Source organism: Triticum aestivum, chromosome 5A (assembly GCF_018294505.1).
Source record: "Triticum aestivum cultivar Chinese Spring chromosome 5A, IWGSC CS RefSeq v2.1, whole genome shotgun sequence".
Taxonomy (NCBI): Eukaryota; Viridiplantae; Streptophyta; class Magnoliopsida; order Poales; family Poaceae; genus Triticum; species Triticum aestivum.
Window position 1 is genome coordinate 422,365,865 of NC_057806.1, and position 25,191 is coordinate 422,391,055.

A 25,191-nucleotide genomic window follows, 5' to 3' on the forward strand; every position below is an offset into this window, starting at 1 on the left:
AATCTAGTTCGAGTTCATATAGTACACATAGTTCATATGTAACTCGAGACTAATCATGTGGTGTGCTATGAAGATAATACACAAATGATGGTTTAACTTGACAATAATGATGATTGTAGATCTTATTAATACAGAGAAACGAATTCAAATGCTTTGACTTCACAACAATCATTACTGTAGATCTTATTCAAATAGAGAAACGAATTCAAATTTAGTTCATATTGAAGCGGTAGTATATATGTTTGGAATGCACTAAAACGTTCATTTGAGTAGTAGGTTGCATGCATTATACACGTAGCGAAATATTTTAATTGAACATAACATGAATTCAAAGTTTTGAATGACATTTGTAGGGCGCATTGATTTGGTACAGTACACGTTAGGCTTGTCCGGAAATTTCAACCCGCACCTTGTTAGCCTGAAATATTTAAGATATATCTTTGTCTTGTTGTGCTCCGACAACTCCCTCCATCTCAACCCGCGCCTTACTATTCAGAAATTACAACGCGCGTGAAAACTCCCACCTCCTATGAAATCCCGACACGTGAAATGCCCATGGTACCCCTGAACCGAAAGAACCGCCTCAAATCGGTGGGGGTACTTTGTAACTTACCCCACATTTCGGACAAGCGCGTCTCTAAGACATGGTTCCCCACTGCCATCCCATCCGCCCACCCATTCGTACACCGAGGCCGCAAAAACCTGCGACGAAACCCCACACCCTGCTCCGTCCGCCACCCAGTCGGAGCCTCTTCCCCGACGACGTCGTCCATAGCAACACCTCGACGTCCCTCATCCACCGTACTGGATGTGGATCCGTCGTCGATCTCATCATCCCGCCGTTTCAGCCACCCCGTCCTCCACCTCCAAGGAGCTGCCCCGACATTCCCCTCGTCTTTCGTGCCACCTCCATTCCCACACCGCCGTCTTCACCTGCACCACCTGAAGAGCCTCATCATCACCGTTTCCTCGGATGAAGCTGCGGCCTAATCGGCCCCACCAAAGAGGTTGTACACTAATTGCCGCATTTTCTTCTTGATTCAATCTTACGGTGCTGCCGGCGCTCGGTCCCGAGCCGACACGGCGCGGCTCCATCCATGGCGGCGTCGCCGGCCACTTCCTCCATGGCGTCGCTCCCTTGGGGGCGACGTCCACATCAGTAGGACCTGCTACTACTTTAGCTCTCGCTTGCGCTGCTGCTCTGCTCTTGCTCTCGGTCCCCTGCCTGGTCTGCTCTTGCTATTGCTCTTGCTCGCGCTGCTGCTCTCGATCTTTCTCTTGCTTGCGATGCTGCTCCGATTTAGCTACACTTCACTCCGATGCCGCCGGGGTGAAGGAAGAACCAGCCACAGCGGGGAGGGGGGCTCGCCGGAGAGGTACCCCACTATCTATCTTAGGGTTCAGGTTGGGGGCGGTGGTCACGGCGGTGGCGGGGCGTTGGCGGGGCGGTGGCGTGGGGATCACCGGAGAAAATGCTCGGCACGGGGGGCCTAGAGGGATGGCCGGGGCGGCGGCGGACCGGCGGTGGGGAGTGTTGTCGGGGCGGGTGGGGCGGCGCACCGCCGGCCGCGGGCGACAGGGGGCTGCTGTTTGGCCGGCTCAGGGGGGTGGAGGTTGAAGATGAACCGCAGGCCCTTGATTTCGTATCCAACGACTGCAAAATCAACTGACCAGAGATGAAAAAGTCAGTTGACCGACGTGTAGCCTCACCTTGCTAGTGCGTTCAGTTTCGACAGCAAAATTCGGTTTCAACAACAAAATTCAGTTTCGACAGTTAAGTTCAGTTTTGACAGTTAAGTTCAGTTTCGATAGTTAAATTCAGTTTCGACAGTTAAGTTCAGAGATGAACGGCTGATGTATTTTACATCTAGCACTTTGTGTTTATGTATTTTATGTCATGTATTGGAGATGCTATTAGAATTCCACACAGGTTAACGTTGTTTGTTGTCTCTCTTGTCCTGCTTCAGCCTCGGCGTCGTACAACTCACCGGAGCTGCTCCAACGACGAAACCCTCCATCACAGCGGAGCAGTACCTTGGGCTCCATCTCCAGGCGCCTAAGATCTTCTTACCCTCCTTCGATAGCCAAGTCAGCCGGAGCATCCTCACCGGCCAACCCAATCACGTTGAGATCGACATGGCTTCGCCAAAGAGGTTGTACACTTGTTGCATCTTTTTTTTACTCTACATGTTATATATATTGTCCACTGAGCACACGAATTTTTCCTTTAGTGTCTCCTTGAAAGAAAAAATGTAGGAATTTTAATTTTCACTTGTCCTCCTTTTCAAATTCCTATTCATGAAGCACAAGACTAAGAGATAGTAGCATAATAGCATTATAACCGTACATTTTCTTGTGGTTTGACTTAATCTCACCATGCTTCTTTGCATCCTGTGATCTTCCAATTGTTGTGAATCAAACACCCAGATTGGCAGAAATCCTGTGTTTTTAAATTCTCTGTTTTGCACGTGCATTCCTATCCTATTCCTGTCTATTTCCTATCCCTGCATTGTTGGAATCCTCCAATTCAAACGAGCCCTTACAGAATTACTTCTCTTACAGATAGTTGTCAAAGAAAACCTTGCGTGGTTTGTCCCGCTCCTGCTGCGCCGTCGTCCACCCCAGCTCAGCTGCTCCAACGACAGAAGGGTCCAGCACAGCAGGGATCCGGCCTCCAGACTGTCTTTCGCCGCCTCAGATCTTCTTCCCCGCCGCTGGCAGCCATGAAAACTGCACTACCATCATCAACCGAGCAGATGACCTCGAGGACTACACGGGTCCGCAAGAGAGGTCGCACTCTTTCGTGTCTGCTTACGTTATGCATCGCTTAATATTACATGCTACTTTATCGTCCTGTTCACCGATTAGACTCTGAGTCAGCTCCAAACTAATGGTCAAACTTGAGTTTTTAAATGGTTGTGGGGTACATATCGGGGCCGCTATCAATAGTATCTATCTACTATCTGGTTAATCTCCGGTGTCTACTATGAGTTTCATGTTGGGTGGGAAACAAACAGTAAAGAAGCCATTATCTGTATTTTTTAACTGAAGCCATTATCTGCCTGCTATTATTGGTTTTGGGTCTATCCACAGGTTGCTACCATCACTCTGGATTTCTGCATGCACTCCTTACATAATCTCACTATGTTTTATTCCTATGCATGACAGTTATTGTAAACAATGGAACTGAACATGTAGAGCAAAAGAGACGAGCCTTGTGTGGCAATAAAATTTCATGCAGACGTCGCTCCATGGTAGGCGCAAAGGCAGCCCCCCTCCACGCATTTCGGATTGTAATCGAGAGGAAGATATCTGTTCTGAGGGGGATTCAGAAGGAGAAGACAACTCCTATTTACCCCCTGAGGTCTTCGCTCTAACTTGGCATGCTGATGTTGGTTATATCATGCATATGGTGTCTTGCATTGCTTACTTTATACATCAAATATGTCATCTGCTTAGTTTAGACATCCTTTGTGCGAATGCCATCTGTTTAGTTTATTCATCGTTTATGTGAATTATGCAACGCCATCTTGTTTAGCCAGGCATCATATATGTGAATTTTGCAATGCCATCCTGCTTAGCCAGTCATCTTATATGTAAATTATATCAGGCCATCCTTTTTTCGTTACATATTACATTTGTCAACAATGTTATTACATTCAACTGCTCTTCGTGTGCATCAGCCATTTGACACGGTGATGGCAAATTCTGGAGTGAAAACAAGGTCTTCAGAGCAGACTATGCTATCTGACGAAGCGCATATCTCGCTGGTTACGGATAGCTCCTCAGAGGAGGATTCAGAGACAGATGACCAGTCCTATCCCCCCCCCGAGGTGTATGCTCTAACTTGGCAGGGTTATGTTGCTCATATCGTGCGTATGGTGTCTCGCATTGCTATGTCATTTGATTAGTTTAGACATGCTTTGTGTGAATGCCACCTGTTCAGTGTCTAATTACCATATATGTGAATTATGCATTGCCATCTTGTTGCAAGACATTATATATGTGAATTATACAATGCTATCTTGTTGCAAAGGCATTATATATGTGAATTATGCAATGCCATGCTGTTTAGCCAATCATCATGTATGTGAATTATATCATGCTATCATTTTTTTGTATTACGTGTTCCATTTGTCGACAACGTTTGTATATTCAACTACTCTTCCTGTGCATCAGCCATTTGAAGCGGTGATGGAAGTATCTGGAGTGAAAACAAGGTATTCAGAGCAGACAATGCTACCTGCTGAAGCAGACATCTTGCTGGTTACAGAGAGCTCCTCAGAGGAGGATTCAGAGACTGATGACCAGTCCTATTTTCCCCCTGAGGTCTATGCTCAAACTTGGCAGGGTTATATTACCCATGTCATGCATGTTGTCTTGCATTGCTTAGTTTTTACATCATATATGGATTGCCATCTGCTTACTTGCTTACTATATAAATCATATATTTGAATTATATCATGCCATCATGTTTACATAGTACATACACATCATCTATCTGAATTATGGCATGGCAACCCATTTAATAAAGACATCATATAGTTATATCATCTCATCCTGTTTAGTGTTTACAGTCATCATATTTTGAATTATGGCATTCTATCCGTGAATGTATGTGAATTATGGCATGCCAACCTATTTAATAAACACATTATATAGTTATGTCATGTCATCCTGTTTACATAGTCTCATATTTTGAACTATGTCTTTCCATCTTTTTTAGTTAGCCATCATAATGTGAAATTGTGTCATGCTATCCTGTTTAGTTAGCCATCATATATGTGAAATTGTGTCATGCTATCCTGTTTGGTTAGACAACATAAATATGAATTATTTCATGCCCTCTTTTATTCCCCACTATCCATTGCACCTGTCTATCATACAATGTCTATACTTTCAATTACTTTTCTTGTTTATCAGCCATTTGAATTGGAGAGCGTGATGGCAGTATCTAAGGGAGTAACAACACGGTCTTCAGAAAAGATAGTGCTACCAGTTGATGCAGATAGAACCACGGTTGTACTTGCCCAAGGACCAGATCCACCACACATAACCCAGACTCTCGCAGATTGTACCCCTACCCAGTTGGACAGAGAACCAGCTACACCCCTTCTAACCCCAACCCCGGCAGATAGTAACCCAGTTCCAGTTGACACAGCACCGTCTCCACCACAGAGCACCCAAACACGAGCAGTTAGTAAGGGAACTGCAGTGCCCAAAGCACGAGGACCACCACTCCGAATCCCAACTCAACGCTTAAAGGAGAAGAAGATTTGTTCTCAGGTCAGGTTCTGTAGCTATGGTTCATACTCCTTTGCTCTTGCATGACTGTATTTACTCATACCAACTATTTTCAAATTTGAAGGATGGAATTGAAACTCCAATGGCGCAACAGGTATGTTTTAAACCTGTTTCTTTAACTGGTTTGCTGTTGTAACCTGCTCTATGTTGATTTCAGTTTCAATTGAATAAACAGTTATGTTCTCATGTCATGCACATTACAAGTGTTGTTATTGCTCTATAGTTACCCACACTTATATTCTGTCTATTCTGCTTTGTCTTGAACAAATATTATTTGAACTGTGTCTCTATCTTGATTTGGCAACAAAAACTAGAATGATATAGACCATAAAGTGACCATGGTACATAGATATATGTTTGTTTCATGCTGTTATCCTGTCCACTTTACTACTGAACTCATTTACCAAAATGAGTTTCATATACAACATGGTAAACATGTGATGTGTCTGCTTGTTTCTCTTTTAGAATGCGGACAAAATATTGGAGAACAGTACCGCGTTATCCAATGGTAAAGGAAGTAATGCAGATAAGGTTCAAGATAGTGAGACATCCCTGTTGGTCTCCAAGAAAGCTGATAAAAACTATCTTGACGACAGTGAGGGAACCCAAAAGTCCTGTCTTGATGTAGTGTTCGAGTTACTGGCCACTACTGCTGGCACAAGCTCTTCGAACTCGCTGCCTGAATCAGTTCGTCTTCTTGAGTCTCAACTTCAAGTTGAAAGACATCGATCAGATGTGCTGCGACAGGAAGCTGAAGGACTGAGGAAGTCCCTGCAGAATTCAGATGCATATTTTCTGGTGCAACAGCAAGCGCTGGAGGATTTAAGCGCCAAACAAGAGAAAGTTAATAAGCTTGCTAAGCATCTTGCCAGCATTATGGGTACCCAGGATATTGTTTCTTGAGATCTTCTGAAGTGGTTTCAGTTCTGGATTTGTTTTGCTGCGGCGTTTATTTGCGCTGGTCGCCAACTTTGACAACCAGTGTATATGATATGCTGCTTTGTTCCCTATATTTGCACTGGTGGCGAACTTTGATGCCCAGTGGATGTAATATGTGTAATAGCCGTGATAGCCTAGCGTTAGTTGCTTGCTTATTTATTTCCTTGTTGTCTTGTTTATTTGTTTGCTTGTAGTCATTGCAGTTCTTTTTCCGCGGTTAGCTAGTGGCTGCAATAACCTATTTTTTAAAACTAGGCCACAATAACCATGGGCTAATATTTACTGTAGTGACACTGGGCCTCCTACTGGCCGTAGAAACAGTGGGCCTTCTACGGGCCGTAGAAACAATGGGCCTTCTACGGGCCGTAGAAACAATGGGCCTTCTGCGGGCCGTATTATCAATGGGCCTTATACGGGCCGTATAATCGATTGGCCAAACATGGGCCAAACAGACCGCATTATGGCCGTAAACGGGCTAGAGTTGGAATCGTCCGTTCATGGGCCGACCATAACGGGCCATCGTTAATAGGCCGTATTTGATGACGCTATGAAATCGGCCCAACGTATTAACGGACCACAAACGGGCCGACTGTAACCACGGGCTGAATTTGGCCCACAAGCAGAAAATGACAGTAACGGGCCGTAAGTAAACGAATGCTGGAAATGAGCCCAAGAATAAATGGGCTCTGAGAAGGCCGAAAGATAACATGGGCTGGAAACGGCCCAACGGAATAACGGGCCGTTAATGGGTATAAAGTGATACACTGTTCATTACGGGCCAGTTTCACCACGGGCCGTTAATGGGTGTAAAGTGATACACTGTTCATTACGGGCCAGTTTCACCACGGGCCGTTAGTAGGCCAAGAGTTACATAGGGCCTCATATGGGCCGAAAGACGTCATGGGCCATACATGGGCCAGAAGTGAAAACGGGCTGGAATCATATTGGATGGCCCAGATGACGCTACTGGGCCTAATTCGGATAGGGCGTAACGGGCCTTGGGTTAGCGGGCTGTAAATGGGCTATATTCGAACAGGCCGTTAACAGGCTTTCCATGGGCCGGCCCGCCAGCTTTTGACCAAGTCAAACGGGCCGGCCTTTTCACAGGAATGGGCCTCTGTTGGGCCGTGCCACGTTTCGACGTATCATAGGCGCCTTCCGTCCAATGAGTGGTTGACATCTGTCCCAACGATGAGCCAACACGTGTTTCCTCCAGCCAATGATGATTTTACACGTGGAAAATCCCCATTGGTCGGGTCTGTTAACGGGTTATCGGGTCCAAAACCCGACCTGATAGCTTAAAGGCGTTCCGTTACGGTGGATGCCACGTGTCGGTCACCCTTGAGGAAAGCACTTTTGTGATGCGCGATTTATCGTCATGGGAGTGGACACTTCTGTGATGATAATTTTGGTAATGTCATGGAACACTTCTACGACAGCACATGTATGACTATCTTGATTTTGTCATAAATTTGTCATGGATGTACATGCATGACAGAAAACGTGACCTACTATGACAAACACGTATCATCACGGAAGTGTATTTTTTTGTAGTGATGGGGGTGCGAGATCAAGCACCGTCAGTGCCGGGAGGTCGAGTTAAGGAGAAGGTGTGTTGCGATGAGTGTACAACCTCTTTGTTGGCGTCGAGTAGACCTTGGCTTTGTCTTAGGAGTCAGTGAGGATGCCGCGGTTCCGGTGGAGTAGGTTAAGGCGGTGCTGTGGGGATGCATCAGCCATGATAGACGAGGCGATCGTCGGAGCAGCTCCTTGAAGGTGGAGGATGGGGCGGCTGAACCGACGGGATGATAAGATTGATGACGGATCCTCATCTGGGGAGGTAGATGAGGGACGTCGAGCGGTTGCGGCGGATGATGTCGTCGGGGAAGAGGCTCCAACTAGGCATCGGTGGGGTGGCGGACGGAGGAGAGTGGGGTTTCACGGCTGGAGCAGAGAGGTTATGGCGTCCTAGGATTTCAATGGCGAAAAGGAGGTGATGAGACGGAGGAACCATGACTTAGGGACGCGCTTGTCCAAAATGTAGGGTGTGTTACAAAAGTACCCCACTGATTTGAACTAGCGGCCCTTTCGGCTCAGAGTTAGAAGGGGGATTTCGCGTGTCGGGATTTGACAGCTGGAGGGAGTTTTCACACGCGTTGTAGTTTCGGGATAGCAAGGTGTTGGTCGTGAAGGCGCGAGTTTTGGGAGCACAATACTGAATTTTCGGGATAACAAGGCACATGTTGAAATTTAGGGACAAGACTTATGTGTAATAATGTACGTACCAGATCAATTTGCACTTCCCTCAACCAAAAAAAACAAAAACATAAAACTATTCGCACCACACAAAGACACTAGTAGAAAAATGAACTAATGTGAGACACATTAGTCCCGATTCGATTTTGGCCTGGTACTAATGGTACCATTAGTCCCGGTTCGAACGGCTATGCATTAATGCCGGTTTGTGTTGAACCTTTAGTACCGGTCCGTGCCATGAACCGGTACTAAAGGGGTGGTGGCAGGCTGGCGTCAGGCCGGGGCCCCATGAGCCCCTTTAGTCCCGGTTCGTGGCAAAACCGGTACTAAAGGGCAAACCTTTAGTACCGGTTCGTGCCACGAACCGGGACTAAAGGGGTCTGACCTATAGTGCGGTTGGAGACACAAACCGGGACTATAGGGCAATTTTCAAACTCTCCCCCCCGTGTATCGCCATTTCAGTTTTGAAAAATACAAAAGAAAATGATAAACAATTAAAAAATAAAATTCTTTGAGATGTAGTTATATTACTGCATCTACTAATTAGGAAAATTAAAAAACTTAAATTTGTACATGTTTTGCAAAAAGTGTAGGGAAAATGTAAAACGGCTATAACTTTTGCATACGATGTCGGGAAAAAACGTATAATATATCAAAATGTTCAGCACGAAAATCCGCATCCAATTTTGACAGCCTACGACCTGTTTGCAAATTTTAGAATCCTCAAATTCTAAAAGGAAAAAAAGATATGCTCAAATTTCATTTGTTTTGAATTTTGGTCAAACTATGGTCAAACTACTTATTCAAGAAATATTAGTGTTACTAAATAATTATTCAAGAATATTACTGTTACTAAATAAGTATTTCAGTTTTTTGAATTTTGGTCACATATGGTCAAATTGTGGTCAAACTATGGTCAAACTACTTATTCAAGAAATATTAGTGTGAGTAAATAATTATTGTTTTTTAGAATAATAGTTTCAAACTCAAACGGTGAAACGTGTGACCTAATGCTCAAGCTAAACTCCTGAGGGTTAATAGGATTGACAGCTTACGTTTGTTAGGAAAACAACAAGTGCAGACTTGGAAAGTAGGGGGAATAGAACTCTGAAGTTAAGCGTGCTCAGGCTGGGGTAGTGAGCGGATGGGTGACCAGCCGGGAAGTTAGACGATTTGGAATGAGTGTTCACACTTGAGCAGTTAAGAGGGGTGATTAGAGACTAAATATCAAATAATTCAGAAAATTGAAACTCGAAAAAAAATCAATTTTTTTCCAAAATTTTCAAAAAAATTCAAAAAAAACCTTTAGTACCGGTTGGTGTTATCAACCGGTACTGAAGGTCCCCCATACCACTGCGCGAGCTCACGCCACGTGGTGGACCTTTAGTGGTGGTTCGTGCCGAACCGGTACTAAAGGGGGGGGCTTTAGTCTCCACCCTTTAGTGCCGGTTGCAGAACTGGCACTAAAGGACCTTACGAACCGGTAATAAAGCTACATTTTCTACTAGTGAGAGAGAGTCTTGTCCCATTTTACTGTACAAATGCTATTCAAAGCTATAAGTCCATGTTATGTCCAATTAAATTTTTTCGCTGGCTATATAATGCATGTAACCTACTCTCATACGGACATTTCAGTGCATTCCAAATGTCTATACTACTGCTGCAATTCGAACTAAATTTGAATTCGTTTCTCTATTTGAATAAGAATCTACAATCATGATTGTTGCCAACCATCATTTGTATATTATCTTAACAACACACCACATGATTACTATAAAGATAGATATGAACTATGTGTACCATATGAACTCAACTTAAATTTTTTGAATACACTTGATGTTGATTCCAAATAATAGTATATTTGATGTACTAACTAGATCTTTATAATCTAAACCATGTTTTATACGTACACTATGTTTATCACACAAAGTATAGTCCCCCGCCCCCTACATTATGACAAGTATTTAGCCCTGAGCTGCAAAAGCCACACATTATCACAAATTCAAATAAATATTCTATATATTATATGTAGTATAACATGTTCATAACCACACCATGTGTATCACCATTATATATATTGATGCATGCGTCGGTTTAAAACACTATGATCTCTTCTTCAAATATCTGAATCCACTTTTATAATGAATTATGTCTTTGTTCGTCTTTTGCACCCACACAATTCTCTTCTCTTTGTAGCTAGCGCTAACTTTCTCTCGTGCATGCACACACCCGCCCCCTCACCCTCCCTGAGCGTCCGCTCCATCGCGCACATTCGTTATTTCTCTTTTGGTCGTTCACCCATGCATGGTGTGTGTACGCCCCCGGCTCCTTCTTTCTGGCACACATCGGTCAATATACCTCTCTAGCCAAGTGTGCCTACCACAAACACACACTTTCCCTCTTCTCTTCTCACCGTCCATGCCCCCTATGTCCAATATGGTTCCACACACATGCACACTCCCACCCCTCTTTTCATCGATCTCATACCCGCACACTCCTCCCTCGATATAGTAGGCCTCTCGCACCACCTCCTAGCCGCATCCCTCTCTCTCTATCCGTCTCTCTGGACCTTATTTGCTTCTAACACATGCATGCATGTATACCTACCGGTCTCCCTACATATAGCTAGGTCGACTATAAGTATTTTTCCCCACGCACCAATCGACATACCTCACTAGTTATGTCTCTCCCTTTCTTCGACACACGACGATTGATCTTCCTATGTAGTTATGTCTGCTTACCATAACCATATTGCCCCCTCATCATCCTTGCATGTCTCCCGACCCATCTCTCACATGCATGTGCACAAAAGGTAGACATCCCCTCTCTTATTGATATTGTAGTTGTACCCTCTGTTTGTCTAGCAGGCCTCTCCCACCATTTGTGAGAAGCAACTCCACCACCAACCCTCTGATACTCTAGCTTTGTCTCTCTCCCATCCTTATTCCTTTGCTACACATATGCATGGATGCCAATCGATCTCTCTCAGTACATAGTTAGGTCTCTCTCCTTATCAACACATATACTAGTCGATCTACTTCTCTATAGTTAGGTCTCTGCCCCCACACAAACCCATAGTCGAACGTTGTAGGCAGGTATTCATGCCACAAAGACAAACTACACCTCTCCCCTCTCACATTCCAGTAGGCTAGCTGAGGGAGTCCTGGATTATGGGGTCCTCGGGTGTCCGAGCTGTGTAGCTTGGGCCGGATTGATGGGCCATGAAGATACAAGACAGAAGACCTTCCCCCGTGTCCGGGTGGGACTCTCCTTTGCGTGGATGGCAAGCCTAGCACCTGGATGAATAATTTCCTTTCTCTGTAAACCGACTCTGTACAACCCTAGGCCCCTCCGGTGTCTATATAAACCGGAGGGTTTAGTCCGTAGAGGCTATCAAAATTCATATAGGCTAGACATCTAGGGTTTAGCCATTACAATCTCAAGGTAGATCAACTCTTGTAACCCCTATAATCGTCAAATACAATCAAGCAGGACGTAGGGTTTCACCTCCATTAATAGGGCCCGAACCTGGGTAAACATCGTGTCTCCCTTGTCTCCTGTTTCCTTCGATCCTCAGACGCACAGTTTGGGACCCCCTACCCTAGATCAGCCGGTTTTGACACCAACATTGGTGCTTTCATTGAGAGTTCCACTGTGCCGTCGACGGTGGGATCGATGGCTCACCTTCTCACTAACGACAACATCACCTCTGGAGAGACCCTAGCTCCGGGATAGCTCCTCCAGCTCAGCGGTTTCACCATGGGCGCCCGTGCGGCCTTTAAGCCAAGGACATCCCTCGAAATTGCTAAACATCGTCTTCATGTCGGCCTCGAACACCCCGAAAAGATGGATCCAACAGATGTTTCATGTTTAAACGAACTACTTGGTCGCATCGCCGCCCTAGGAGTAGCAACAGACTATGATCGGATTGGGCTTAAAACCGATCAGAGGGAAATCAGGTCCCCGCCGATCACCCATATGGTAGCGGTCGTGGAGGAACAAGCCGATGATACTTCTCCCCCTAAGTTGAGAACAATCTATGTTCGGATTTCCGAGTCGCACGAGCCGGATACCCATCTTCGGGAAGAGACCTCATGTCCTCCGAACATAGAACCGGGCGTTGGGCCCGAAGACTGCCAGGACGCTCCGGACCCTGGACCGATGACTTCGCAAATTCTTCAAACTCCGGATGCAATAATGGGTCAGGATTTGAATTTTAGCCCGCCCACCCACCACATACAATATTCCCCAAACAACTCAGGTCCTCCAGACGTATGCGACCTAAAGTACGTGTGACAACAACCCGAGGAAATAGTCCACCACTTTTGGGTCGGGTTCCTCCTTGTCAAAAACACGATCAAGGACTGTCATGACGACGATGCGGTTTCGATATTTCGCCGCAATTGCACAGACGAGGGAATCCTTAACGCCCTCAACCGCCGCAGCATACCGCACAATTCAGATCTGGCACACATTGTATAGAAGTACAGTGCAATGGAAAGCACCTGGAGGGCACAAATAGCTCAGTGGGAACCCCCGGCCTTCAAGCAGCCCACTAGACGGACAAAAAGTATGCACCCTTACGGGGCACCTGATCATCATCCCATGGACAAAAAAGTGAAGCCCTTTACGGGACACAGAACTATCCTAGACGAACTGCTCGATAAACCTTGTTAGATACACACAACACCAAATACCGAACCAACACATAGCCTTTGGGCATGTTGGGTACTCTGGCAGGTGGCTAAAAGCGGTGAGGCCATCCTCACCAGCATTCCTCCAGAGAGGCACTCTTCGTAAAATGCCGATCTCAACATTTTTATGGTCTTTGAGACCTTTTCTTCCAACAACCGGCGCAAGAGGGCACTGCGTGACCTTACCGAAATCAACCAGGTAGCTGCAGTAAATCCTTGGAATGACACGGCAATAACCTTCACCGCCGATGACAAGCCAAGGGCCAGATCAGTCAGAGCACCGGTCGCTTTGGTATTAAACCCAATAGTAGATGGCTTTTGGTTCACAAAAGTACTCATGGATGGTGGCAGCGAATTAAACGTCATGTACGAAGATACACTCCAAAAAATGCAGATGGACAAAAGTCGCATTGAGCAAAGCGGCACCACTTTCCGAGGCATCATCCTTAGTAGAGAAGCAATCAGCTCGGGGAGGATCAAACTCGACGTCGTATTCGGCACACCGAAAAACTATAGGTCCGAAGAATTGCTCTTCCATGTGGCACCTTTCCACAGCGGATATCACACCCTGTTGGGGCGAGAAGCATTCATCCACTTTCAAGCTATACCCCATTACGGGTACATGAAGCTCAAAATGCTAGGGCCTAACGGAGTTATCACTATCTCCAGTGATCCGGACATAACACTCTGTGCCGAAAACAAAACCGCATCCCTAACCCTCGAGGCACTATCCGAGGCCCTGGCGGCCGAGGAACTGACTACTCTGCGCTCTACAGTGGACAAGGACGATGTAATCCTGGATAAAAGGCCCAAATCCACTTCCTTTAAACTGGCAGACGAAATAGTCAACTTTCAAGTACACCCAACGGATCCTAATAAAACTGCAACCATTGGAGCACAGCTGGATCCAACAATCGACGTCGCCTTAAGAGAATTTTTGTGTGAAAATTGGAACATCTTTGCCTGGCATCCTTCGGATATGCCAGGAATCCCATGCAGACTGGCCGAACACAGCCTCAATATAATAAAAGGCTTTAAACCAGACAAGCAAATGCTGCAACGATTTTCCGAACCCAAGTGACAAGCCATGGGGGAAGAGCTAGCCAAACTACTTGAAGCCGGATTCATTAGAGAGATTAAACATCCGGATTGGCTAGCAAACCTGGTCATGGTGCCAAACAAGGATAAATCCTGGCGCCTTTGTGTCGATTTTGAAGACCTGAACAAGGCTTGCCCTAAGGACCCCTTCCCATTGCCCCAAATTGACCAAATCATTGATGCAACCGCAGGATACGATTCACTGTGCTTCCTCGACGCATACTCCGGATACCATCAAATTAAGATGAGGGAATCCGATCAAGACGCAATGGCATTCATCACGCCGTATGGGCCTTTCTGCTTCAACACTATGCCTTTCAGACTCAAAAACGCCAGCGCCACCTACCAGCGCATGATTCAAACATGCTTGAAAAAACAAATTGGCAAGACAGTGGAGGCATATGTAGATGATGTAGTTATCAAAACTAAACATGTCAAATCATTGGTGGACGACTTATGCCTCACATTCGACAACCTCCGAACATATGACATACAACTCAATCTGGAAAAGTGCGTTTTCGGCATCCTGGCCAGAAAACTGCTCGTGTTCATTGTCTCCAATAGAGGAATCGAAGCAAATCCAGCTAAAATCCGAGCCTTGTCGCAATTGGCAACACCAACAGACCTAAAGCAGGTCCAAAAACTAGTTGGGTGCGTGGCAGCCTTGAGCCGCTTTATCTCCAGATTGGGAGAAAAGGCACTACCACTTTATTGCATGCTCCGACATACCGATCACTTCGAGTGGACAGATGCGGCGACGACTGGGTTGGAAGAAATAAAAACTTTGTTAGCAAACAACCCAATCCTTGCCGCACTAAACGTCGGTGAACCTATGCTTCTGTACATATCAGCAACTCACCAAGTAGTGAGCACCGTGCTCGTTGTCGAACGAGAGGAAGAGGGACACAAATTCCCACTCCAAAAACTAGTATATTACGTATCAGCAGTCCTTACAACATGCAAATCCAGATACCCGCATTATCAAAAGATAGCATATGCGGTCTTCATGGCATCTCGAAAGCTGCAGCACCACTTTCAAGAGTGCTCGATCACGGTGGCCTCTGAAGTGCCACTCAATGACATCATAAACAATCGAGATGCCACCGGATGCATTGCTCAGTGGGCTATTGAGATCTTACCATTTGAAATAACATACAAGCCACGCCGAGCTATTAAATCTCAGGTGTTGGCATACTTTGTCGCCGAATGGACAGAAGCCGAACTCCCTAAAGAGTACATCACATACTCCAACTAGGTGATGTACTTCGACGGCTCCAAAATGTTAGCCGAATTGGGGGCTGGCGTCATCCTAATATCCCCTACAGGGGACACAATTCGTTATGTGCTACAAATCATGTATACGGATTCCAATAATGCAAACAAATATGAAGTGCTCCTGCATGGACTTCGGATGGCCATTTCTATGGGCATACAACGCCTTGAGGTGCGTGGGGATTTGAACCTCGCGGTATCTCAAGTAAATGGAGAATTCGACACAAAAGATCCAAAGATGGCGGCCTACCGCAATGTTGTACTTAGAATATCAGCTCGATTTGAGGGGATCGAGTTTCATCATGTGGCTTGAGACAGCAATCAAGAAGCAGACATCATTGCTTGTATGGGTGCTAAACGCGACCCCGTCCCGCCTAACACCTTTCTGGAGAGGCTTTTCAAGCCATCTGTGGCATGGCAGGACGAGAGCGGAAATAACAGTCCGGTGCTGATCACACCCCCGCACGCCGAACACGATTCAGATATCACCGGAGGCTCGAGCACTGAGCCAACGCCTTTCGCTCATGTAATCATGGCGGTTATTGCTCCACGGACCAAACCCTTCTTGGCCTATCTTAATAGGCAAGAGCTCCCCGACGATCAGAACGAGGCCCGTCGCATCATCCAATGTTCTATGGCCTACAAAGTTCACGAAGGAGAACTCTACAAGAAAAGCACTACTGAAGTTCTTCAAAGATGTATCTCCAAAGAGGAGGGGCAACTGCTCTTGGCTGAAATACATGTTGGCCTTGGCGGCCATCACGCTACAACTCGGGCCCTTGTAAGCAAAGCCTTCCATAAAGGTTTCTTCTAGCCCACGGCCTGAGCAGATGCACAGGCCCTTGTACAGCACTGCGTAGGATGCCAGCTCTTCGCCAATCAAAGCGATATGCCTCCTCCTGCCCTAAGAACTATTCCCATTACCTGGCCTTTTGCGGTCTGGGGGCTAGACATGGTCGGACCCCTTAAAAGGGGAAGCCATAAGAAAAAATATCTACTGGTCATGGTGGATAAATTCACCAAGTGGATAGAAGCCAAACCAGTAAAAACAGCTGAAGCCGGACAGGTGATAAACTTTATATCTGGTGTCGTACACCGTTATGGTGTCCCGTACAACATTATTACTGACAAAGGCTCTAACTTCACTGCCGATGAGGTAAAAAATTGGTGTGCTAACCTGGGCATCAAGCTCGATTACGCCTCCGTCTATCACCCTCAAACAAACAGTCAAGTCGAGCAGGCCAATGGCCTGATAATGAGCGACATTAAACCTAGACTAGTGCGATCCCTAAAGGAGTCAGACAAACACTAGGTGGAGGAACTCGATTTCGTACTCTGGGGGCTGCGGACCATGCCGAACCGCACAACCGGATACACACCATTCTTTATGGTGTACAGCGCAGAAGCTGTCTTGCCCTACGATATTATTCATGATTCACCTCGAGTGCGCATGTATGAAGAGAGAGAGGCCGAGCTCGATCGACAGGACGACTTAGATGGCCTAGAGGAGGAGCGCGATATCGCAAAAGCCCGTTTCGCATTTTATCAACAACAAGCTCAAAGATACCAAAGCAGAGAAGTGCGGGTAAAGACTTACAACGTAGGTGAGCTCATTTTACACCTCCCAGAGAAGAAAAAGGACAAACTCAAACCAAAATGGGAAGGTCCCTTCATTATAGATGAAGTTCTGATGGGAGGAGCCTACCGCCTTCGCAATGCATCGGATAATCGCTTAGAACTGGAACGCTGCTCGACACCAAAGATTCTACGCATAAGTAAGACCATGGTTCTTATTCGTTCTTTTGTCTCCTTTTCAAATTTTTTCTTTTTGTCTTTTTTATACGTTTCCCATGGTGTGTTCAGATCGGCCGAACACTTGAGGGGTACACATCCTCAAATGTATACACCCTGCCATTGATGTCTACTACACGACCTTCTTCTTGTAGACGTTGTTGGGCCTCCAAGTGCAGAGGTTTGTAGGACAGTAGAAAATTTCCCTCAAGTGGACGACCTAAGGTTTATCAATCTGTGGGAGGTGTAGGATGAAGATGGTCTCTCTCAAGCAACCCTGCAACCAAATAACAAAGAGTCTCTTGTGTCCCCAACACACCCAATACAATGGTAAATTGTATAGGTGCACTAGTTCGGCGAAGAGATGGTGATACAAGTGCAATATGTATAGTAGATAATGGTTTTTTTAATCTGAAAATATAAAAACAGCAATGTAACTAATGATAAAAGTGAGCACAAACGGTATTGCAATGTGTTGAAACAAGGCCTAGGGTTCATACTTTCACTAGTGCAAGTTCTCTCAACAATAATAACATAATTGGATCATATAGATATCCCTCAACATGCAACAAAGAGTCACTCCAAAGTAACTAATAGCGGAGAACAAATGAAGAGATTATGGTAGGGTACGAAACCACCTCAAAGTTATCCTTTCTGATCGATCTATTCAAGAGTCCATAGTGAAATGACACGAAGCTATTCTTTCCGTTCAATCTATCATAGAGTTCATACTAGAATAACACCTTAAGACACAAATCAACCAAAACCCTAATGTCACATAGATACTCCAATGTCACCTCAAGTATCCGTGGGTATGATTATATGGTATGCATCACACAATCTCAGATTCATCTATTCAACCAACACAAAGAATTTCAAAGAGTGACCCAAAGTTTCTACCGGAGAGTCAAGACGAAAACGTGTGCCAACCCCTATGCATAAGTTCACGAGGGAACTCGCAAGTTGATCACCAAAACATACATCAAGTGGATCATGTGATATCCCATCGTCACCACAGATAAGCACATGCAAGACATACAACAAGTGTTCTCAAATCCTTAAAGACTCAATCCGATAAGATAACTTCAAAGGGAAAACTCAATTCGTCACAAGAGAGTAGAGGGGGAGAAACATCATAAGATCCAACTATAATAGCAAAGCTCGCAATACGTCAAGATCGTACCACCTTAAGAACACGAGAGAGAAATAGATCAAACACATAGCTACTAGTACATACCATCAGCCCCGAGGGAGAATTACTCCCTCCTCGTCATGGAGAGCACCGGGATGATAAAGATGGCCACCGGAGAGGGATTCCCCCCTCCGGCAGGGTGCCAGAACGGGTCTAGATTGGTTTTCGGTGGCTACGGAGGCTTCTGGCGGCGGAACTCCCGATCTATTCTACTCTTGGATGTTTGGGGGGTATATGGATATATATAGGAGGTAGAAGTACGTCGGTGGAGCAACAAGGGGCCCACGAGGGTGAGGGGCGCGCCCAGGGGGGTGGGCGCGCCCCCTGCCTCGTGGCTACCTCGTTGCTTGCCTGATGTATACTCCAAGTCTTCTGGATTGCTTCCGTTCCGAAAATCACTTTCCTGAAGGTTTCATTCCGTTTGGACTCCGTTTGATATTCCTTTTCTTCGAAACACTGAAATAGGCAAGAAAACAACAATTTGGGCCGGGCCTCTGGTTAATAGGTTAGTCCCAAAAATAATATAAAAGTGTAAAAATAAGCCCAATAACATCCAAAATAGATAATATAATAGCATGGAACAATCAAAAATTATAGATACGTTGGAGACGTATCAAGCATCCCAAAGCTTAATTCCTGCTCGTCCTCGAGTAGGTAAAAGATAAAAACATAATTTTTGATGTGGAATGCTTTCTAGAATATTTCTCTAAGTAATTCTCTTTATTGTGGCATGAATGTTCAGATCCATAAGATTCAAGACAAAAGTTAAATATTGACATAAAAATAATAATACTTCAAGCATACTAATAAAGCAATCATGTCTTCTCAAAATAACATGGCCAAAGCAAGCTATCCATACAAAATCATATAGTCTGGCTATGCTCCATCTTCACCACACAAAGTATTTAAATCATGCACAACCCCGATGACAAGCCAATCAATTCATTCTTTTGATGTTCTCAAACTTTTTCAATCTTCACGCAATACATGAGCGTGAGCCATGGACATATCACTATAGGTGGAATAGAATGGTGGTTGTGGAGAAGACAAAAAGGAGAAGATAGTCTCACATCAACTAGGCGTATCAACGGGCTATGTAGATGCCCATCAATAGATATCAATGTGAGTGAGTAGGGATTGCCATGCAACGGATGCACTAGAGCTATAAGTGTATGAAAGCTCAAAAAGAAACTAAGTGGGTGTGCATCCAACTCGCTTGCTCACGAAGACCTAGGGCATTTTGAGGAACCATCATTGGAATATACAAGCCAAGTTCTATAATGAAAAATTCCCACTAGTATATGAAAGTGACAACATAGGAGACTCTCTATCATGAAGATCATGGTGCTACTTTGAAGCACAAGTGTGGTAAAAGGATACTAGCATTGTCCCTTCTCTCTTTTTCTCTAATTTTTTTCATTTTTTGGGCCTTCTTATTTTTTATGGCCTTTCTCTTTTTTTCGTCCGGAGTCGCATCCCGACTTATGGGGGAATCATAGTCTCCATCATCCTTTCCTCACTGGGACAATGCTCTAATAATGATGATCATCACACTTTAATTTACTTACAACTCAAGAATTACAACTCAATACTTAGAACAAAATATGACTCTATATAAATTCCTCCGGCGGTGTACTGGGATGTGCAATGAGTCATGAGTGACATGTATGAAAGAATTATGAACAGTGGCTTTTGCCACAAATACGATGTCAACTACATGATCATGCAAAGCAATATGACAATGATGGAGCGTGTCACAAACGGAACGGTGGAAAGTTGCATGGAAATATATCTCGGAATGGCTATGGAAATGCCATAATAGGTAGGTATGGTGGCTGTTTTGAGGAAGGTATATGGTGGGTTTATGGTACCGGCGAAAGTTGCGCGGTACTAGAGAGGCTAGCAATGGTGGAAGGGTGAGAGTGCATATAATCCATGGACTCAACATTAGTCATAAAGAAATCACATGCTTATTGCAAAAATCTATTAGTTATCGAAACAAAGTACTACGCGCATGCTCCTAGGGGGATAGATTGGTAGGTAAAGACCATCGCTCGTCCCCGACCGCCACTCATAAGGAAGACAATCAATAAATAAATCATGCTCTGACTTCATCACATAACGGTTTACCATACGTGCATGCTATGGGAATCACAAACTTTGACACAAGTATTTCTCAAATTCACAACTACTCACTAGCATGACTCTAATATCACCATCTCCATATCTCAAAACAATTATCAAGTATCAAACTTCTCATAGTATTCAATGCACTTTATATGAAAGTTTTTATTATTGCCATGTTGTTCTAAAGGACTCTCAAAATGATATAAGTGAAGCATGAGAGTTCATCTATTTCTATAAAATAAAACACCGCCATGCTCTAAAAGATATAAGTGAAGCACTAGAGCAAATGACAAACTACTCCAAAAGATATAAGTGAAGATCAATAAGTAGTCAAATAATTATGCAACTATGTGAAGACTCTCTAACATTTAATAATTTCAGATCTTGGTATTTTATTCAAACAGCAAGCAAAACAAAAGAAAATAAAATGAAGCTCCAAGCAAAACACATATCATGTGGTGAATAAAAATATAGCTCCAAGTAAAGTTACCGATGAACGAAGACGAAAGAGGGGATGCCTTCCGGGGCATCCCCAAGCTTAGGCTCTTGGTTGTCCTTGAATATTAACTTGGGGTGCCTTGGGAATCCACAATCTTAGACTCTTTCCACTCCTTATTCCATAGTCCATCAAATCTTTACCCAAAACTTGAAAACTTCACAACACAAAACTTAACAAAAAACTCGTAAGCTCCGTTAGTATAAGAAAATAAATCACCACTTAGGTACTGTTGTGAACTCATTCTAAATTCATATTGGTGTAATATCTACTGTATTCCAACTTATCTATGGTTCATACCCTCCGATACTACTCATAGATTCATCAAAATAAGCAAACAACACATAAAAACAGAATCTGTCAAAAACAGAACAGTCTGTAGTAATCTGTATCAAACGTATACTTATGGAACCCCAAAAAATCTAAAATAAATTGATGGACGTGATGAATTTACCTATTAATCATCTGAAAAAATAATTAACTAAATACCCCTCTCCAATAAAAAATGGCAGCAAATCTCATGAGCGCTAAAGTTTCTGTTTTTTACAGCATGATCGCAAAGACTTTCCCCAAGTGTTCCCAAAGGTTCTAGTTGGCACAAACACTAATTAAAAGGATAAAACTACATCTAAACAGAGGCTAGATGAATTATTTATTACTAAACAGAATCAAAAAGCAAGGAACAAAAAAGAAGTTGGGTTGCCTCCCAACAAGCGCTATCATTTAACGCCCCTAGCTAGGCATGATGATTTCAATGATGCTCACATAAAAGATAAGAATTGTAACATAAAGAGAGCATCATGAAGAATATGACTAGCACATTTAAGTCTAACCCACTTCCTATGCATAAGGATTTTGTGAGCAAACAATTTATGGGAACAATAATTAACTAGCATAGGAAGGCAAAACAAGCATAACTTTAAAACTTTAAGCACATAGAGAAGAAACTTGATATTGTTGCAACTCCTACAAGCATGTATTCCTCCCACACAATAATTTTCAGTAGCATCATGATTGAATTCAACAATATAAGCATCACATAAAACATTCTTTTCGTGATCTACAAGCATAGAATTTTTATTACTCTCCACATAAGCAAATTTCTTCTCTTGAATAGTAGTGGGAGCAAACTCAACAAAATAACTATCATGTGAGGCATAATCCAATTGAAAGTTAAAATCATGATGATGAGTTTCACGAATATCATTATTCTTTATAGCATATGTGTCATCACAATAATTATCATAGATAGGAGGGATGCTTTCATCATAATAAATTTGCTCATCAAAACCTGGGGGACAAAAAATATCATCTTCATCAAACATAGCATCCCCAAGCTTGTGGCCTTGCATATCATTAGCATCATGGATATTCAAAGAATTCATACTAATAACATTGAAATCATGCTCATCATCCAAAGATTTAATGCCAAACATTTTAATACATTCTTCTTCTAACACTTTGGCACAATTATCGGAATCCTTATTTTCACGAAACATTAAAAAGATTAAGCATATGAGGCAACCTTAATTCCAAATTTTTGTAGTTTTCTTTTATAGACTAAACTAGTGATAAAACAAGAAACTAAAAGATTTGATTTCAAGATCTAAAGATATACCTTCAAGCGCTAACCTCCCCGGCAACGGCGCCAGAAAAGAGCTTGATGTCTACTACACGACATTCTTCTTGTAGACGTTGTTGAGGCTCCAAGTGCAGAGGTTTGTAGGACAGTAGCAAATTTCCCTCAAGTGGATGACCTAAGGTTTATCAATCCATGGGAGGCGTAGGATGAAGATGGTCTATCACAAGCAACCCTATAACCAAATAACAAAGAGTCTCTTGTGTCCCCAACACACCCAATACAATGGTAAATTGTATAGGTGCACTAGTTCGGCGAAGAGATGGTGATACAAGTGCAATATGGATAGTAGATAATGGTTTTTGCTATATGAAAATATAAAAACAGCAAGGTAACTAATGATAAAAGTGAGCACAAACGGTATTGCAATGTGTTGAAACAAGGCCTAGGGTTCATACTTTCACTAGTGCAAGTTATCTCAACAATAATAACATAATTGGATCATATAGCTATCCCTCAACATGCAACGAAGAGTCACTCCAAAGTAACTAATAGCGGAGAACAAGAAGAGCTTATGGTAGGGTATGAAACCACCTCAAAGTTATCCTTTCTGATCGATCTATTCAAAAGTCCGTAGTGAAATGACACGAAGCTATTCTTTCCGTTCAATCTATCATAGAGTTCGTACTAGAATAACACCTTAAGACATAAATCAACCAAAACCCTAATGTCACCTAGATACTTCAATGTCACCTCAAGTATCCGTGGGTATTATTATAGGATATGCATCACACAATCTCAGATTCATCTATTAAACCAACACAAAGAACTTCAAAGAGTGCCCCAAAGTTTCTACCGGAGAGTCAAGATGAAAACCTGTGCCAACCCCTATGCATAAGTTCACGGGAACTCGCAAGTTGATCACCAAAACATACATCAAGTGGATCACATGATATCGCATCGTCACCACAGATAAGCACATGCAAGACATACATCAAGTGTTCTCAAATCCTTAAAGACTCAATTCGATAAGACAACTTCAAAGGGAAAACTCAATTCATCACAAGAGAGTAGAGGGGGAGAAACATCATAAGATCCCACTATAATAGCAAAGCTCGCGATACATCAAGATCGTACCACCTCAAGAACACAAGAGAGAGAAATCAAACACATAGCTACTGGTACATACCCTCAGCCCCGAGGGAGAACTACTCCCTCCTCGTCATGGAGAGCGTCGAGATGATGAAGATGGCCACCGGAGAGGGATTCCCCCCTCCGGTAGGGTGCCAGAACGGGTCTAGATTGGTTTTCGGTGGCTACGGAGGCTTCTGGCTGCGGAACTCCCGATCTATTCTGCTCTCGGATGTTTGGGGGGTATATGGATATACTCCCTCTGTTCCGTATTATTTTTCGCTGGAGGTTCTGTTCCGACCAGGTGAAATGGTGTGAAATTACGAAAGTACCCCCGTTTTGAAATTGATCTGGAGGCGTCTTCCTCCATCGCTCCTCCCCTCGCCAGGCTTCTCCGCCGTCGCTCCTCCCTTCCGCCGGGCTCCTCCGCCCTTCGCGTCTCCGGTGTCCTTCCCCGCCGTGGTCGGAAGCTCCCACGCCGGCCGCCCTTCCCCAATTTAGCTCGAAGCTCCCTCGCCGGCTGCCCTTCCCCGCGGCAGTCCGCAGCTCCCTCGCCGGCCGCCCTTCCCTGCCGCGGTCCGCAGCTCCCTTGCCGGCTGCCTGCTCCGCCGTAGCTTCAGATCCTTCCCCACTGGCCACAGATCCCTCGCCGGCTGCCTCCCCCCACTCCAATCAAGAGCCCGAGGTCAGCCACTGTGCTGTCCACTTCTGTTGCTCCTCTCCTCTCTATATTGTGCTTGATTCTTGTTGCTGCTCTTCTCATCTCGGACAGCGCAGAGAACTGCAATGGATCCATAAACCAGGTCAATTGATGTCAAATTGATTAACTAAATCATCCAGAAACAAGAATGATAAGTCCATATGATACTGTTGATCCCAAGACCGGAATGACAAGTACAGGTGTTCCTCAATTGAGAAATTTGATTAACTAAATCATCCAAAAACCAGAATGATAAGGCCACATGCTACTGTTGATCCCAAGTTTGATGCATATCAATTGTTGTATGAGTTCTCCAAATGAACAGGAGTACTCCTCTATTTTGATATGAAATCACCATGATAGGTCCACATGCTACTGTTGTCAACATGTAAAAAGTTTCAGTTAGTTACCTCTAAAACTACTCCTAATTAACTGAAGAAGAGAAGAGAAGAGGAGTTGTACTCCAGATGGAGAAACTACAGCAGTAGTACACTACTCCTAATTAACTAAACAAGATCTTGAGCCTCTTGCCTTTTGCCAATACATACTCCAGCAATCTTCGATTTACACTAATTTACTACAGTTAAATTCAGCAAAGCAGATAACAATAAT

The 25,191-nt window shown here is 44.1% G+C and overlaps 1 pseudogene; it reads left to right on the forward strand.

The window, feature by feature from the left end:
• The window catches only part of LOC123101340 (putative callose synthase 8), a 138,104-nt pseudogene extending 113,611 nt beyond the window's left edge, over positions 1 to 24,493 (forward strand).
• Positions 24,494 to 25,191: the final 698 nt, after the last annotated feature.